The sequence below is a fragment of the Athene noctua genome, chromosome 4, assembly GCF_965140245.1.
Source record: "Athene noctua chromosome 4, bAthNoc1.hap1.1, whole genome shotgun sequence".
NCBI classification, from domain to species: domain Eukaryota; kingdom Metazoa; phylum Chordata; class Aves; order Strigiformes; family Strigidae; genus Athene; species Athene noctua.
The window spans coordinates 85931027-85947710 of NC_134040.1; the positions used below are offsets into that span (position 1 = coordinate 85931027).

At 62.1% G+C, this 16684-nt stretch overlaps 1 long non-coding RNA gene across 1 annotated transcript; it reads left to right on the plus strand.

Moving 5' to 3' along the window:
• The first annotated feature begins 13331 nt into the window (after positions 1-13331).
• LOC141959826 (uncharacterized) lies at positions 13332-16684 on the plus strand. The gene is made up of 4 exons (XR_012633506.1): positions 13332-13472; positions 14541-14657; positions 15001-15151; positions 16497-16684. It is a non-coding gene; the product is annotated as an uncharacterized LOC141959826 (long non-coding RNA).

Consider the following 16684-nt stretch of genomic DNA (forward strand, 5'->3'; position numbering starts at 1 on the left):
GAAACTCCCTTGGGTTTCCCCCTGGAGTACTGGCCAAGCTCCAGGTGGAACCCAACAGGAGAATGAAATCAGATGTTTCCGCTCAAAGGAAGTTGCCGGTTATTTTGGCCCGTTGTTTTAAGGGCTGGACCTGCTTGCAGCGACTTTGGATGCCTCACCTACGGATGGACGCATCACGTAGGGTTTCCAGTTTGTGAGGAAGAGCACTCTAAATTCTCGCTGTATCCAGGGTTCCCTAGCAATTGCGTATCTGAATGTTAGTACCGTATTTTCCTTACTGTTTATTTTTGTACTATTTAGTCATATCCCTTAAATATGGATAGTAAAATTAGTCTTCTCTTTTTAATTAGAACTATTCTAAGTATGCTGTGTTTTGAAGTTTGTCTAACCCTTAATTGATACAGCTCTCAAACAAGTCTTGCAGGTGCCACAGCAAAACAAAGAAAGGGGAGGGCTGGAAGGCATCGGCCTCACACAGCTCCTGACAAACAGCTAAGCTTTGATGAAGAGCAGGCCTCGTAAGATAGATAAGAAACTGCAGAGTTGTGCCAAGGTGGCAGGGAAAGATCAATCAGGACAGTAGGCATTTTGCCTGGGCTTAGCAACTGCTGCCGACCCATCCCAGACCTGTTTGGTATGCCATTTGTACTGGTCATTATGGTTGGTAAAATCAGACAATCTGGCTGAGATGGCAAGATGTGACTCCTTCAGCAGTACCGGTGAATAGCACTAGGTTTTGTAGTGATGTTTATACAATGAATTTACATCTTGAAGAAGGAAGAGGGTTTAATAATGATTTGACTAAAAGGTTACCAATTATTAGATGGTTAAAAAATGTTTTGTTTTTACATGGAATAACAGTTTAAATTGTCATTGTAATCCTTTTAATGATATTAACCTGTGTGTGGAAGTGTTTTATGAGAACGATGGACTGAACAATAAAAGGGGTCTGGATCACTCGAAAACAAAAAGGGGGATTTGTGGAATGCCTGGGAAACAACGGACATGTTATGAGTGATCCAGACTGAGTGGCATCACTGTAATCAGGCTGTAGCTGTTGGGAAGAACACCGGCAAGGCCAAGAGGATGAGAAACTGCGTGAGTAGCAAAGAAATAAGGATGCCGGACTGTGGGAAATAAAATGTTTGCCTAACAGAAGAACTACGTGTGAACACCATAACGGGACCAACCATAGAGGGTGTGAAGGCTTGTGGACAGTAGTATAGAACCAATCCTAGTTTGTTTGCTTTCATGTGATTGCTCTTCGATAGTATGTGGGATGCTTTGTACTTGATAAGGTACCTTCGACAGTTTAAGGTGTGCTGTATTACAGAGTCGAGCTGCCATACACTTTCTTTTGCTTGCCCAGGGGCATGGATGTAAAGATTTTGATGGGATGTGTTGTTTTAATCTATCCGACCACAGTCAATTAATGCAAAACCAATTACAATGGATGAAGCAACGTTTACAAAAAACACAAGTGGTTGTCAATCCTTGAGGCAAATGGTTACAATCTGTTTTTGGTCTGTCCCTATGGCTACAAGGTCTGTTACAAGAAGGATTGCGGTGATTAGGAATAGTACTATTGATTGTAGTAATTATTAAAATAGCATATAGTTGTATAATGACAAATATTAGTAAATTTATGCTTGTGCAGCCTGCACAAAAAGAAAAAGGGGGAATTGTTGGAGAACGGCTTGCAGAGAGCAAGGCCATGGGTCCCTGCAGAAGCTGATTGCAGCCATCTGAGGTAAACAAAGGAAAAAACCCAGGGTACAGTTATGCCAAACAACAGACTGTTATGTTAACAAAGAGAGAAACTGAGGTACACAATGGCCTTGATGGTAAAAACAACCTTGGGAAAGGAGGCAGGCCAGAAGAGGGAAGATGTTGTGACATGTCTGAGATGCCACAGGGGGCTGGGATATTATAATGTAGCTTTTTACATGTATCCAGTAGATTTGTGAGTAGTATGCATGACTATTGTAGAGTGCTTATATAATGGGTGATTTCTTTCAATAAAGTTGAAGCTTGCTCTATCATTCACATCGAATCGGCTGCTTGCTTCCTCCGCCCGCCGCACCATCTCACTTTCCTAGTACAAAGTCGTGCCCAGCTCCCGTGCCCTTCCCTTCTGCTCCGTGGGTCTTTCCCTTTCAGCTTGTAGCCTGTCCCGATCCCTCTCCCTTTCTCAATTTCTTGCTCTCTCATGCCTTCAATCCCTCTGTCTTCTTGACCGTCCCTTGCTCTCCCTCCTTCCCACCTTCCTTTCCCCCCACAGGTGATTTCTCTCTGTCTTTCTAGTCTCGACCCATCATTACCTCTCTTCCTCTGTCTTGCTCTGTGATCCTGTTTTGCTTCCAACATATGCCTGTAGATCCCCCCCCCCCTTCCTTTTCTAAGTGATTTCACCGTCTCTAATTCCACCAGGGCCTCTCATCCCTTTTTGGCTATCCAGCCCTTTTCAAACACTAATGCCCATCAGAGCGTGCACCTCCTTCCGGCATCTCCGCTTTCCTGGCAGAAATTTGCCCTGTGGCGTCTAGGCCTCCACTTTCCTGCAGCCTGCCAGTCATTTTGTTCATTCCACCACATTTTGGCCTCTACTTTTTCCTGCCCTTCACTTACCCCAACTCTCCCTCCCTCCAGCAGCCTCCCTCCCTGCCTGCCTGCCTGCCTCCCTCCCTGCCTGCCTCCCTCCCTCCCTGCCTGCCTCCCTCCCTGCCTGCCTCCCTGCCTGCCTGCCTCCCTCCCTGCCTGCCTGCCTCCCTCCCTGCCTGCCTGCCTCCCTGCCTGCCGCCTCCCTCCCTCCCTGCCTGCCTCCCTCCCTGCCTGCCTGCCTGCCTCCCTCCCTGCCTGCCTCCCTTCCTGCCAGCCTCCCTCCCTCCCTGCCTGCCTGCCTCCCTTCCTGCCAGCCTCCCTCCCTCCCTGCCTGCCTCCCTCCCTGCCTGCCTCCCTCCCTGCCTGCCTCCCTCCCTACCTGCCTGCCTCCCTCCCTGCCTGCCTGCCTCCCTCCTCCCTGCCTCCCTTCCTGCCTGCCTCCCTCCCTGCCTGCCTGCCTCCCTCCCTGCCTGCCTCCCTCCTCCCTGCCTCCCTCCCTGCCTGCCTGCCTCCCTCCCTCCCTGCCTCCCTCCCTGCCTGCCTGCCTGCCTGCCTGCCTCCCTCCTCCCTGCCTGCCTCCGGCAGCCTGCGTCCCTCCGCTTTCGGCACACCCCCCACGCGGAGAGGACAATGAGGACACTCGAGTTGATGGATGGGGACCGACCCCGAGCTTGGCAGCTTTTCTTAGGGTGAGGAGCCGAGTCCCTTCACCGTTTTGCTTTACGGGAGGGACCGGTTTCTCCCGTTCGCCCTCGGTGCCTGCGGGTCCGAGCCCCGCGGAGTGAGGAAGTGAAGGGTGCGGGCGTGCGGCCGCCGCGCCGGGGAGGGCGAGGGGGCGGGACCAGGGCGGGAACGGCGCGCGCCGACGTGAGGGGCGGAGCTTTCGCCTGAGGCGAAGGGCGGGAACGGCGCGCGCAGCAGTGAGGCGCCGCGCGGCCGCCTGAGAGGAGCGGGAGCGGCGCCCCCGGAAAAGGCTGCTCGGCGATCGGCGCCGCCTCGGCGGGGACCTCATCGGCTCGGCTCGGCTCGGGGCGGGCGGGGGTGGACCCGAGTCGCCTGTTGGGGGCGAGCGCCATTGTCTGAGGGGCTCAGGAGAGTCCTGGACCCGCCAGGCGCGGCAAGGTGCCTGGAGCAGACGAGTGCCCGGCGCGGTCGTCCCTGCAGGAAGTGCTGGAGCACCGGCTCTGGTGAGAAAAGCCGATCTGTGAGTTTTTTTTCGGGGGGGAAGGGGGGGTTGGAGGGCGGCCGGGGTTCGGGTGGTGCTGTGGGCACTTCTCGCCGGGGACCGGCGTCCTTCTCAGACCTGACGGCACACTACTGCCCTTGCAGCAGCTGGTGGCGGAGAAGGGAGAGATGTCCACTGCGTGTGGAAGGACCTGCGAGGCAAGAGCGAGCGGGAGGAGCAGCGGAGGAAGTCTGGGCAGCAAGAGGAAAGAGAAGGGCGCTCTGAACAAAGCGCCGCTGTGAGGGGCGGAGCGGTCGCCTGAGGGGGACCTGCCCGGGGAAGGGGCGAGCAGGAGTCGAACCTGCCTGGGGAAGTACCGGATCGACTTGGGAACAGGGGGGGGGACGGGACGGGAGCCGCCTTGGGGAGGGGGTCGGTGTCGTCGCCTCGGCGAGGGGGGGGAGCAGTGTCGTCGCCTCGGTGGGGGAGAGGGCGGGGGGGAGCAGTGTCGTCGCCTCGGCGGGGGGGAGGGGGGGGGGAGAGCAGTGTCGTCGCCTCGGCGCGGGGGGGGGGGGGAGAGAGCAGTGTCGTCGCCTCGGCGGGGGGGGGGGGAGCAGTGTCGTCGCCTCGGCGGGGGAGGGGGGGGGAGGAGCAGTGTCGTCGCCTCGGCGGGGGAGGGGGGGGGAGGAGCAGTGTCGTCGCCTCGGCGGGGGAGGGGGGGGAGGAGCAGTGTCGTCGCCTCGGCGGGGGAGGGGGGGGAGGAGCAGTGTCGTCGCCTCGGCGGGGGAGGGGGGGGGGGCAGTGTCGTCGCCTCGGCATGGGGGTGGGGGGGAGCAGTGTCGTCGCCTCGGCGGTTGGGGGGGGGGGAGCAGTGTCGTCGCCTGGTGGGGGGGAGTGGGGTGGTGTCACCACCTGGGGGGGGGAGTGTCGTCAACGACGGGGGGTGGGGGAGCGGAGCTTCCTCAGGACCGGTGAGAGGGGACTGGAGCTGCCTGAGAAGGGACGGCCATCGCCTCAGGGGCGGTGGAGGGTCCAAGCCTCGCTGAACGCGGCCAGGAGCCCGGAGGAGAAAAGCGCCCGTCGTAGACATCCCTGCAGGAAGTGCTGGAGCACGGACTGGGTGAGAAAAGCCAATCTGTGAGTTTTTTTCGCGGGGAGGGGGGATGGTGGTGGTGGTGGTGGTGGTGGGAGGGCGGCCAGGGTTCGGGTGGTGCTGTGGCCAGCTCTCGCCGGGGACCAGCATCGCTCTCGGACCTGACGGCATCCTCCTGCCCTTGCAGCAGGCGGCGGAGCGGCGTGGAGGTCTCCGTCCTGTACCGCTGCAGGCCAAGAGGGAGTGGGACGAGGCGCGGAGGAAGTCTGGGCAGCAAGAGGAGGAAGGAGAAGGGCGCTCTGGGCAAAGGGACCTCCCTGTCACCGGGGCTGTGGTCGCACCAGCGTGTCGCCAGGACCTTCGGTGCCCTGGCCGGCTTTGTGCCGGGTGACCCCCCTGTAAGCAGGGCTCGGGTCTTTGGGTTTTTGCCGGCCTTTTGCCACGTCACCCCGTGGTCAGGCTGCCGGGCAGGTGGCAACCCTCTAAGGGGGGTGAGCGGCGCCGTCTCTGCGGCCGGGGCGGGAAGCGGAGCTCCTAAAGCGCGCCGTGGTGGTGAGCCGCAGCCAGGCCGGCCGGCCTGTAACTTGGGCGCGGGGGGGGCCTGGCAGCAGGGCCGGGGCCTCTGCTCTGTCCTCCGGGTGGGGGAGCTGGCGCCTGGCTGCGCCTTCCTTCCGAGCACCAGCTCCTCGAGAAGCAAGACAAGGCATCGTGAAGGAGCTGCGAGGCCAGAGCGAGGGAGAGGAGGAGCGGCGGGCTGAAGAGAGGGCTGGGGGGAGAGGCGGGAGCTCAGGGCAAAGGGGCCTCCCCACGGCACCGTTGCCGGCACCTTTGGTGTCCTGGCCGGCGCTGCGCCGGGTGACCTCCCTGTAAGCAGGGCTCGGGTCTCTGGCCTTTTGCCCCCTTGCCCCGACGGTTTGGCTGCCCGGAGAGAGGGGCGACCCTGTAAGGAGAGAGCGGCACCGTCCCCGCACCGAGGGGCAAATGGGGCTCTCTGGCCCCCAAGCCCGCCCTGTAGGCAGGGGAGGGCTGTTTCCCCAGCCCTGGCGGCTTTCCGCCTGCTGGCGGCCTGGCCAGCGTGACCCCCTGGAGTCGGGGCGCGTCGCGGCACTTGTCCCTTGGTCCCCCGCGAAGCCCCGTGGCACGTTGAGTCCCTCTGGGCTCCGTGCGTCCGGGGGGGCAGGTCCGAGGCTCTGCTCTCTTGCTCGCGGGAGGGGACGGCTCCCCAGACATTGGCTGCACAGAGCTCGCTCTCTCTCCTGGGAAGTTTTCTTTCCCCCTGTCCGTGTCCGTGTGCCTGCCTGTGTCCGCGTCGGTGCGAGTGAGCGAGTGAAGGAGCTTCTTGTTTAGGCCCCTGTTGAAATCGCTGCAGCGTACTTAGCTTAAACTTCCCGGGAGGGAAAGAGGGGCTCTGTGCAGCAACAGGGGGTCGGTCCCCGCTGAGCCCGCGAGCGGAGGGCGAGTCCCGGCTGGCCCCTCCTTTCCAAGGACAAAGCCAAGCCGCGTGACCCTCCCGCTCTCTGGGCCTGGGTGGCTGCCTGTCCTGCTGGCGACCTGCCAGCGTGCCAGCCCCGTACTCGGGGCGAGTGCCACGAGCCGTGGAGCCCTCTGACCCGACGGCCCTGTAAGCAGGGTTGTGCCCGTCCCCCGCCCTCGGCAGGAGGAGCGGGTAGCAAGCGGGCGTCTGCGGCCCCCGGCCTTCGAGGGCAAAGGCTCGGCAGTTGTGTCCCCTTCACCGAGAACCGCGGTAGCCTCTAGAAACGCAGGGAACGGCCCTGAGCCAAGTACCTGCCCCAGAGTCCTCGAGACCCTCCCAGAGTTGCCCAGGACGCTCTTGTCCCACAGCAGCCGTGGTGACAGGGAGGGCCCTTTGCCCGCAGCCCCTTTCTCTTTCCCCGGTTTCAGCGTGCCGCTCCTCCTCTCGCTTGCCCTCGCCTCGTAGTTTCTTCCGCAGGCCACGGATGCCTCTTCCTTCTTCCTTCTCCGGGAGCTGGTGCCTGGAAGGACGGCGCGGTCGGGCGCCAGCTCCTCTGCCTGGACGACGGGGAAGCCGGCCGCCTGAGGGACCTTCCCTCAGCGTGCTCTGGCCCCCGGCCCTCCCTCCTCCCTCCTGCCCCCTGCCCCGGCCTGAGCCGCCTCAGACCCCATTTTCTCACCTGGTGGTGCCTGGCGGCCTGGGGGCTTAAAGCATAGAGGGAGAGGGGACAGGGGTACGGCAGGGCAGGGGGAGATTTAGGGGGACAGGCAGCACGGGTGGGCCTCAGCCGCCAGCCCCTTGCAACCAGCTGCTCCGCAGTGACGCGGCAGCTTCTCCCAAGCGATGAGGAACCCCCCTCGGGAAGTTCTGCTTCCCCAGCCCCCAGAACCTCTTGGGAAAGGGCCGCTGCTGCCGATTCACCTGCCTTCAGGGCAGACAGCGCCCAGCACTCTCGATAGTGCTTGGCTGGCGCCTTGTGTGGGGTGGCGGCCCTGTTAGCGGGGTGCGGGTCAGGGCACCCCTGTAGCGGAGAGGAGGGGCCTCGTGGGCCTTTGGGACCGGGGCTGCCCTGTAATTCGGGGCCTGGCCCGTGCCCTGCAGTCCCGGGCACTTCGCAGTCCCGGCAGCGGCTCGAGCCCCCTGTAAGCAGGGGCGCAGCCTCTGTGGCCGCCGTTTTGCATGCCCAGCTCCATTTGCCCAGAGTGCCCGATTCCGAGCCCAGCTCCAGCGCCAGCCGCGACTCCACGTGTGGCAGCACCGGAGCACCGATTGGGTAAGAAAAGCCGATCTGTGAGGTTTTTTTTTGGGGGGGGGTATAGAGGAATAGTGGTGTGGGAGGGCGGCCAGGGTTCGGGTGGTGCCGTGTCAGGCTCTCGCCGGGGACCGTCGTCCCTCTCAGGCCTGACGGCACCCTCCTGCTCTTGCAGCACTTGGTGGTGGAGAAGGGAGAGACATCCACCGCGTGCGGAAGGCCGTGCAAGGCAAGGGTTAGCAGGAGGAGCAGCGAAGGAAGTCTGGGCAGCAAGCGGAAGAAAGAGAAGCGCGCTCTGGGCAAAGCGCCGCTGTGAGGGGCGGAGCGGCCGTCTGAGGGAAAGGGGAGCGCAAGTCGGCGCTGCCTCAGCAAGAAATGGATCGACTCGGGGCCGAGGGATTGGAGCCACCTTGGCAGGGGATCAAAGCTGCTGCAGGGTGGGGGGCCAGTGCCGTCGCCTAGGAGGGGCAGCAGACCTGCGTCAGGGCGCATGGGGGGGGACTGGAGCTGCATGAGGAGGGACCGCCATCACCTCAGGGGCTGAGGAGGGTCCAGGCCCTGACGGACGCTGCCAGGAGCCGCCAGACGCTGCCAGGAGCCCATTGCAGACGAGAGCCTGTCACGGTCCCTGCACGAAGCACTGGAGCACCGACTGGGTGAGGAAAGCCGATCTGCGAGGTTTTTTCGCGGGGTGGGTGGTGGGAGGGCGGCCGGGGTTCGGGTGGTGCTGTGGCCAGCTCTCGCCGGGGACCAGCATCGCTCTCGGACCTGACGGCATCCTCCTGCCCTTGCAGCAGGCGGCGGAGCGGCGTGGAGGTCTCCGTCCTGTACCGCTGCAGGCCAAGAGCGGAGGAAGTCTGGGCAGCAAGAGGAGGCAGGAGAAGGGCGCTCTGGGCAAAGGGACCTCCCCGTCACCGGGGCTGTGGTCGCACCAGCGTGTCGCCAGGACCTTCGGTGCCCTGGCCGGCTTTGTGCCGGGTGACCCCCCTGTAAGCAGGGCTCGGGTCTTTGGGTTTTTGCCGGCCTTTTGCCACGTCACCCCGTGGTCAGGCTGCCGGGCAGGTGGCAACCCTCTAATGGGGGTGAGCGGCGCCGTCTCTGCGGCCGGGGCGGGAAGCGGAGCTCCTGAAGCGCGCCGTGGTGGTGAGCCGCAGCCAGGCCGGCCGGCCTGTAACTTGGGCGCGGGGGGGGGCCTGGCAGCGGGGCCGGGGCCTCTGCTCTGTCCTCCGGGTGGGGGAGCTGGCGCCTGGCTGCGCCTTCCTTCCGAGCACCAGCTCCTCGAGAAGCAAGACAAGGCATCGTGAAGGAGCTGCGAGGCCAGAGCGAGGGAGAGGAGGAGCGGCGGGCTGAAGAGAGGGCTGGGGGGAGAGGCGGGAGCTCAGGGCAAAGGGGCCTCCCCACGGCACCGTTGCCGGCACCTTTGGTGTCCTGGCCGGCGCTGCGCCGGGTGACCTCCCTGTAAGCAGGGCTCGGGTCTCTGGCCTTTTGCCCCCTTGCCCCGACGGTTTGGCTGCCCGGAGAGAGGGGCGACCCTGTAAGGAGAGAGCGGCACCGTCCCCGCACCGAGGGGCAAATGGTGCTCTCTGGCCCCCAAGCCCGCCCTGTAGGCAGGGGAGGGCTGTTTCCCCGGCCCTGGCGGCTTTCTGCCTGCTGGTGGCCTGGCCAGCGTGACCCCCTGGAGTCGGGGCGCGTCGCGGCACTTGTCCCTTGGTCCCCCGCGAAGGCCCGTGGCACGTTGAGTCCCTCTGGGCTCCGTGCGTCCGGGGGGACAGGTCCGAGGCTCTGCTCTCTTGCTCCCGGGAGGGGACGGCTCCCCAGACATTGGCTGCACAGAGCTCGCTCTCTCTCCTGGGAAGTTTTCTTTCCCCCTGTCCGTGTCCGTGTGCCTGCCTGTGTCCGCGTCGGTGCGAGTGAGCGAGTGAAGGAGCTTCTTGTTTAGGCCCCTGTTGAAATCGCTGCAGCGTACTTAGCTTAAACTTCCCGGGAGGGAAAGAGGGGCTCTGTGCAGCAACAGGGGGTCGGTCCCCGCTGAGCCCGCGAGCGGAGGGCGAGTCCCGGCTGGCCCCTCCTTTCCAAGGACGGAGCCAAGCCGCGCGGTCGTAGCACGGCCGACGCGTGACCCGCCCGCTCTCTGGGCCTGGGTGGCTGCCTGTCCTGCTGGCGACCTGCCAGCGTGCCGGCCCCGTACTCGGGGCGAGTGCCACGAGCCGTGGAGCCCTCTGACCCGACGGCCCTGTAAGCAGGGTTGTGCCCGTCCCCCGCCCTCGGCAGGAGGAGCGGGTAGCGAGCGGGCGTCTGCGGCCCCCGGCCTTCGAGGGCAAAGGCTCGGCAGTTGTGTCCCCTTCACCGAGAACCGCGGTAGCCTCTAGAAACGCAGGGAACGGCCCTGAGCCAAGTACCTGCCCCAGAGTCCTCGAGACCCTCCCAAAAGCGCCCAGGATGCTCTTGTCCCACAGCAGCCGTGGTGACAGGGAGGGCCCTTTGCCCGCAGCCCCTTTCTCTTTCCCCGGTTTCAGCGTGCCGCTCCTCCTCTCGCTTGCCCTCGCCTCGTAGTTTCTTCCGCAGGCCACGGATGCCTCTTCCTTCTTCCTTCTCCGGGAGCTGGTGCCTGGAAGGACGGCGCGGTCGGGCGCCAGCTCCTCTGCCTGGACGACGGGGAAGCCGGCCGCCTGAGGGACCTTCCCTCAGCGTGCTCTGGCCCCCGGCCCTCCCTCCTCCCTCCTGCCCCCTGCCCCGGCCTGAGCCGCCTCAGGCCCCATTTTCTCACCTGGTGGTGCCCAGCGGCCTGGGGGCTTAAAGCATAGAGGGAGAGGGGACAGGGGTACGGCAGGGCAGGGGGAGATTTAGGGGGACAGGCAGCACGGGTGGGCCTCAGCCGCCAGCCCCTTGCAACCAGCTGCTCCGCAGTGACGCGACAGCTTCTCCCCAGCGATGAGGAACCCCCCTCGGGAAGTTCTGCTTCCCCAGCCCCCAGAACCTCTTGGGAAAGGGCCGCTGCTGCCGATTCACCTGCCTTCAGGGCAGACAGCGCCCAGCACTCTCGATAGTGCTTGGCTGGCGCCTTTTGTGGGGTGGCGGCCCTGTTAGCGGGGTGCGGGTCAGGGCGCCCCTGTAGCGGAGAGGAGGGGCCTCGTGGGCCTTTGGGACCGGGGCTGCCCTGTAAGTCGGGGCCTGGCCCGTGCCCTGCAGTCCCGGGCACTTCGCAGTCCCGGCAGCGGCTCGAGCCCCCTGTAAGCAGGGGCGCAGCCTCGGTGGCCGCCGCTCTGCATGCCCAGCTCCGTTTGCCCAGAGTGCCCGACTCCGAGCCCAGCTCCAGCGCCCGCTGCGACTCCACGTGTGGCAGCACCGGAGCACCGATTGGGTAAGAAAAGCCGATCTGTGAGGTTTTTTCGGGGGGGCGGGGGTATAGGGCTGTGTGAGGGCGGCCGGTGTTCAGGTGGTGCTGTGGCCAGCTCTCACCCAGGACCGTCGTCGCTCTCAGACCTGATGGCATTCTCCTGCTCTTGCAGCAGTTGGTCGTGGAGAAGAAGGGAGAGACATCCACCGCGTGCAGAAGGACCTGCGAGGCAAGAGCGAGCGGGAGGAGTAGCGGCAGCGGTCCGCCAAAGAGGCGAGAGAAAGCCCTCCTGGGCAGGGGATCTCCCTGTCACCTGGGCTGTGGTCGCCTCAAGCGTCCCTGCCCCTTTGGGGATGTTTTCTTTGCCTCGTGAGCAAGTACTCGGCTCTTGGTAGTTCTCCAGTTTTAGAACCTGCTCCCATTCCACCTGACGATGACCCAACTTCCTGAAGTTTTCTCAAAACTCCTTTCTGTACTTGGATGTGGCTGCACCAGCCGTGGGGAGCGGGAGGGCTCTGCAGCCACCCGCAGCGCCCTTTGAGGCTGCGTGGGATGCCGGGGGAAGAGCAGTCGGGAGCAGGGTTTTGGAGGTGGATTCCCCTGCTCTGAGTGCTTCTCTTTCCGCACCTGTACGGGGAAGGAAGCGGCTGGATCTCAGCCTCTGGAGGAGCACGTTCCTCTTCCCTGCCCCAAAAGGGCGTTTGTGCCCACCCTTTCCCCATCTGTTCAGTGCCGGGGGTGCTCAGTCAGATGCTTTCTCCAACTGCGTGTTCCCCATTTAGCTCCTTTTCTGCCCAACTCGGCTTTAACCGCTGCCTGCCACGTGGCGCTGCGCGTGGGATTTTAACCTTTGGCAGCCGCTGGAATGTTTGCGGCGTGTGTTGGTCCTGGCTGCTTGCAAGGGGACTCTCGGGGTGAAGCGCTAAGGCTTGGACAATAGGGCCAAGCCAGAGTTGACTTGTAGACGAGTCCTGTGTATTTTGTAACTGTTAACCATTGTGCTAACAGGTATTTTACTAAGTGATAACCAACCACCTATTCCGATGTAAAAAGTGGAAGTATTGAAGCCTGAACAACAGGCCCTGAGCCGAAGCTGCTCACTCAGTATGTCATCGTTAGTGAAAGAGGTGTGGAAGACGTAGCTCTCTTGAATGTACATTTATCTTTCTTTGTGTGGGGATAAAATAACCGGGTCGTGGAGACCGTAGTCTGGCCCTGTGGCCTGACGTGAGCCCTTGCACCTAGTCTGCCTGGGTAAGCAGAGGAGCTCCCTTAGCTTCTCCCCTGAGCCCTGGCCAGGCTCCGGGGGAATCTAATGTGAGATTGAAACCAGATATTTCCGCTCCAAACCAAGGTGCCAGCTCTTCTGGCTTGCCGATTTTGGGGTATAGAAGGGTGGACCCGCTCACAGCGACTTTGGAGGCCTCACCTACGGGTGGACGCACCGCGTAGGGTTTCCCACTTGCCGGGAAAGGCTCTGCAAACCCTCGCTGTAACCGGGGCTGCCTGCGGGTCTGGGTGGTGGCAACGGGTGCAGGTGCTGAGGGATCTTTTTTAATCGCTGTTCCCTCTCTCTCAGGCAGTCAGGATTTGATGCGTTACCCTGTATTTTCCTATCTGTGTGAGTGCACTATTCCGTCTTTCCTGACTGCGTGTTTTCCATATTCTTCTGTTATTTAGTTATTTCTAATAAAATACGCCTGCTCCTTTCACTCCGGTGTCTGAGTTGAACTGATATCCCTAATCAGCAAAACGGGGGGAGATGAGGTGGCGCTTTCCAGAGCCGAGGTCGGTGTCGGTTTGGCTTTGGGCTGAGCTGTAGCCGCCGCGGCGCTAGTTCCTGGCAAGGGGACGGACGGGGGAGCTGTCGGGGCCAGAGCTGCCGTAAATATAATCAGACAGCTTGCTCGGGTTCTCCAGCTCCTAGCGTACGCTCCAGAAGAGCGGCTGAACGCGGGCAGAAATGTTCCTGGATTTATCTGGGTTTTTTTAAAAAACTATTTCTGCTATCACCAGGATTTGAAAAACTAAATTGGATAAATGTGAGTTTAGGAAAAATATCTAACAATACGTGTGCTTTTAATAGTTACTGTACTGGTCTCCCAGGGACCGAAGTTACGCTGTTTCGTCCTTAAAACAACTCTGCGCTCCCGTGTCGCGTTGTCACAGGCTTTCCTCCCCCTTCCACCCGTCCGAAGAGCCCTGAGGCTGCTCTGACCGACACTTCGGTCACCCCGCTGAGTTCTGGGTCACAAGGCGAGACTGCGCTGCCCTGCGCTGCGGCCGTGCCGGAGCTCCTCCCTCTCCGGGGGGTTATAAGATTTGGCAGCGTCGGTCCCGTCGGCCCGCGCACCGGAGCGGTCTCGCCCAGCGGCTGCTCCCGCTGGCCGGGGAAGGCTCCCCCGGCGGGGAGAGGCGATCTGCGGCGTGCGGCTGCGCCGGGCGGCCCCCGGAGTGCGCGTGCGCGGCGGCGGCCCCGCGACCGCAGGACCGGCGGCCCGTAGAGCGCGAGCTCGGAGGAGCGACGGGCACCTCCGGCGTTTATTAACGGTGCTGGTCGCTATAGTTACCGGGGGGGGGGAGCGTGGGCCGGGCCGGAGGAGCCGCAGGGGCGGGCAGGGAGGCTGCAGGCAGCGCCCCCTCCCTGTCCGGGGCCGGTGCTGGAGGAGGAGCCGGTGCGAGCCGAGGCAGGAGCGGGGCCGGGCGGCTGCGGGGAAAGGTGCGGCGGGACCGGGGGCGGAGGCCGCTCCGCGTCGGGGCCGGGCGGCGGCGGCGCTGCCCGGAGCCGCGCGGGGCTGCGCTCGGCCGGGCTTCCGGGTGCGCGGGCGGCGCGGCGGGAGCCGTAGTCACGTGCAGGGGGCTTCCGGTCGGCCATGTTGGCTCCCCGGGGCACGCCGGGAGCTGCAGTTTCTGCGCTCTCGGTTCCCCGCAGCCGCGGCGCTGGCGGGCGCGCGCGGCACGGCACAGCCCTCGGTACCGGCGCGGCCCCGCGGCGCGGCCCGAGACGCGGTTTTGTGGCGGTTTCCCGCGGGCTGCCCGCGGCTCCCCGAGACGCGGTGTGCCCCCCGGCCCGGGGGTGCGCATGCGCGGCCGCGGCGTCTCCCGGGAGTGCGCGTGCGCGGCGGAGGTGAGTGTTGGGGCTGCGGCCGGGCCGGTCCGCGGCAATAAGGGTCCCTGCCGCCTCCGTGCCCCCTCCCGAGGCCGCGCTGGGGCCGCGCGTGTCCGTTCCTGCCCCGGGGATGCCGCCGGCTGCGCCCAGCTCGGGCTGGCGTGGGGTGTCTCTGCCCGGCCTGGCGCTTCTCACGGCTCGGGGGCCAGAAGGGACGGGCGGAGCCGAGCCTTCCCGGCCGTGGGCAGCGGGGCGGGAGCCGCCGCGGCTGGAGCTGGAGGGGCCGGAGAAAGGGAAGGAAGGAGAACGTCAAGGGCATGTGGGCAGCAGCCGCCTCGCCCTGCAGGGGGAGAGCGCCTGCCTCTCCGGGTGAGCGAGGAGCCCTCTGCACAGTCCGCAGCGGGCCGGACCCAGGCGCGGAACGGCCGCGGAGCGAGCGAGCGAGCGAGGCTGCGTGTGTCGGAAGCCACGTCTTGTAAGAGCCGAGAGACACCCGCGTATTCTTTTAGGGGGAGGTCAGCCGGGCGAGTGGAGTTTCAGAAGAAGAGGAGGGGCAGGAGGAAGGAAGGAGAAAGAAGCATCTGACCTGTCCAGTTCTCCCGGCAGTGCCGGGAGCGAGAGCCGCGGTGAGTCCCGGGCCCTCGGGGCCCTGTCGCCCCCCTTGTATGTCCCAGTCCCTTCCCGCCCTTCTCTTTCCCATGCTGTGATTTTTTTTTTCTTCTTCTCTAGATCTTTTCTTTCTTTTCTTCTGCCTTGCTCCCCCTTCCTCTCTCACTTTCTCTCTCGTCTTGCTGCTCCCTTTTCTTTTTCTGTCTGCACTTCTGACTGCTTGTTCTGTACCTTTTGCATCACTCCTCAGTCCATTTCTCTCTCGATCCTTCCGTTCTGCTCCTCACTTCTCGGTTTCTCGCTCTTTCCTCTGTCCTACTCCTGCACGTAGTGTGTGATTGAATGAGGTTCTGTGTCTAGCAGGCCTCATCTCGTAAGAGCTGTGAGACACCTACATCTTCTCCTAAGTGGAGGACAGCCAGGCACCTGGAGCTGTAGAAGAGGAAGGGAGAAGGCAAACAGAAGGAGGAGTCTGACCTGTCAAATTCTCACGGCAGCGCGGAGAACTGCAGTAAGTCCCGAGCTCTTGGGCCCCTCTCATCCCTCTTGTGTGGCCTGGTCCCTCCCTGTCTTTCTCCTAGACTCCTCTCTTTCTGGTGCTGCTCAACTTTTTTTGCTCACCCGTATCTTCCGTCTTGCTTGGAGCATCTCCCTGTCCCCGTCTTGTAGGTCTTCCCTTTCTCTGCCCTGTACCCTGCCGCTCTTGTTGCCTTTCTCCATCCCTCTCTGTCCAGCTCCCTGTTCCTATTGATGCCCCTTTCTTCTTCCTGCACCCGCTGCTATTCCCTGCGATCTCCATCTCTCTCTTTCCTGCTCCCTGTCCCCCGTTTTTCATTCCTACCTCCGTCCCTCATAGCCTGTCTGGCCTTTTTCCTCAGTGTCTTTCTCTCTGGCTGACTCCCTTCTGCTGTTTTTCATTTCCTCCCTATCCATCTTGTTGCCCATCGCTCTTTTGTCTTCTCTCTCTCCATGTGTCGCTGTCTGTCTTCCAGTCACTGGTCTTTAATTCCTCCCTCTTCCCTGTAGCTTGCTGCTATTTTTTTTTCCCTGTTCTCCATCATGCTCTGCTGGGTGCCCTGTCCCTGTTTATCAATTCCTCCCTCTGCCCTGCGGTCTGTCTCTTTTCACCATTTAATTTTTGCCTCGCTCTCTCTCTGTCTGGCTCCTTGTGCCAGGTTTGCGAATTCCTTCCTCTGTGCCCCGTACCCCTGTGATCTTTGCTGCTTTGTGGCCTGTTTCTGGCTGGCGCTCTGTTACTATTCAGTAATTCCTCTCTCGATGCCTTGTAGTCTGTTGCTTTTGTCTTTTCTCCATCTCTCTGTCTCTGTTTCCCCTGTTTTAGAATACACCCCCCCACCCCCACCCCCACCCCCCTTCTTTCTGTATGCATCAGGATTAGTTTTTGGCTCCAGGTCTCTTTTTTTCTGTGTCTCTGTCCCTGTTTCCTAATTCTTCCTTCTCTGCCCTGTCACATGTAGCGATGTGATTTGTTTTGTGTTCCTTCCCATGGTTTGCTGTCCTGACTCCCCATCGCTGTTGCTTTTTCCTCCCTCTGTGCCCTGTTCTTTGGAGCTTTTTGGTCTTTCTTCCATCTTGCTTGGTCTAGCTCCCTGCTCCCCCCCCTTTTTTTTTTCCCCTCCATGTCTGTTGTGCCACCCATCCCAGCTTTTTTTTTGCCTGTTTTCTTCTCTCCCTGCTGCTTTTTTTTCTGCATATCCACGTTGGGTTCCCTGTCCCCATCCTCTCACCGCCCCATTGCTCATCTCTTGTTTTCTCTCTACCCCTGTACTAGTCAGCTAGCTGCCACCTTTCTTCTGTCTTCTTGTGTCCTGCATCTTGCTCCTCATGTTTGGCAGTTTCCAGCTCTGCCCTGCAGCTTGTTGCTCCAGGAACCGACTGACTGTTCCCGGCTGGACTGAGGAGCGTGGCTCCGGGAACAAGCGCCAAGGTGTGCCAGGAGCAGGGGCAGCATTAGGGGCCCTGAGCCCCGGAGCAGACTCACTCCCTTCTGGGACTTGTTCTGTGTGTGACTGAATAAACACTT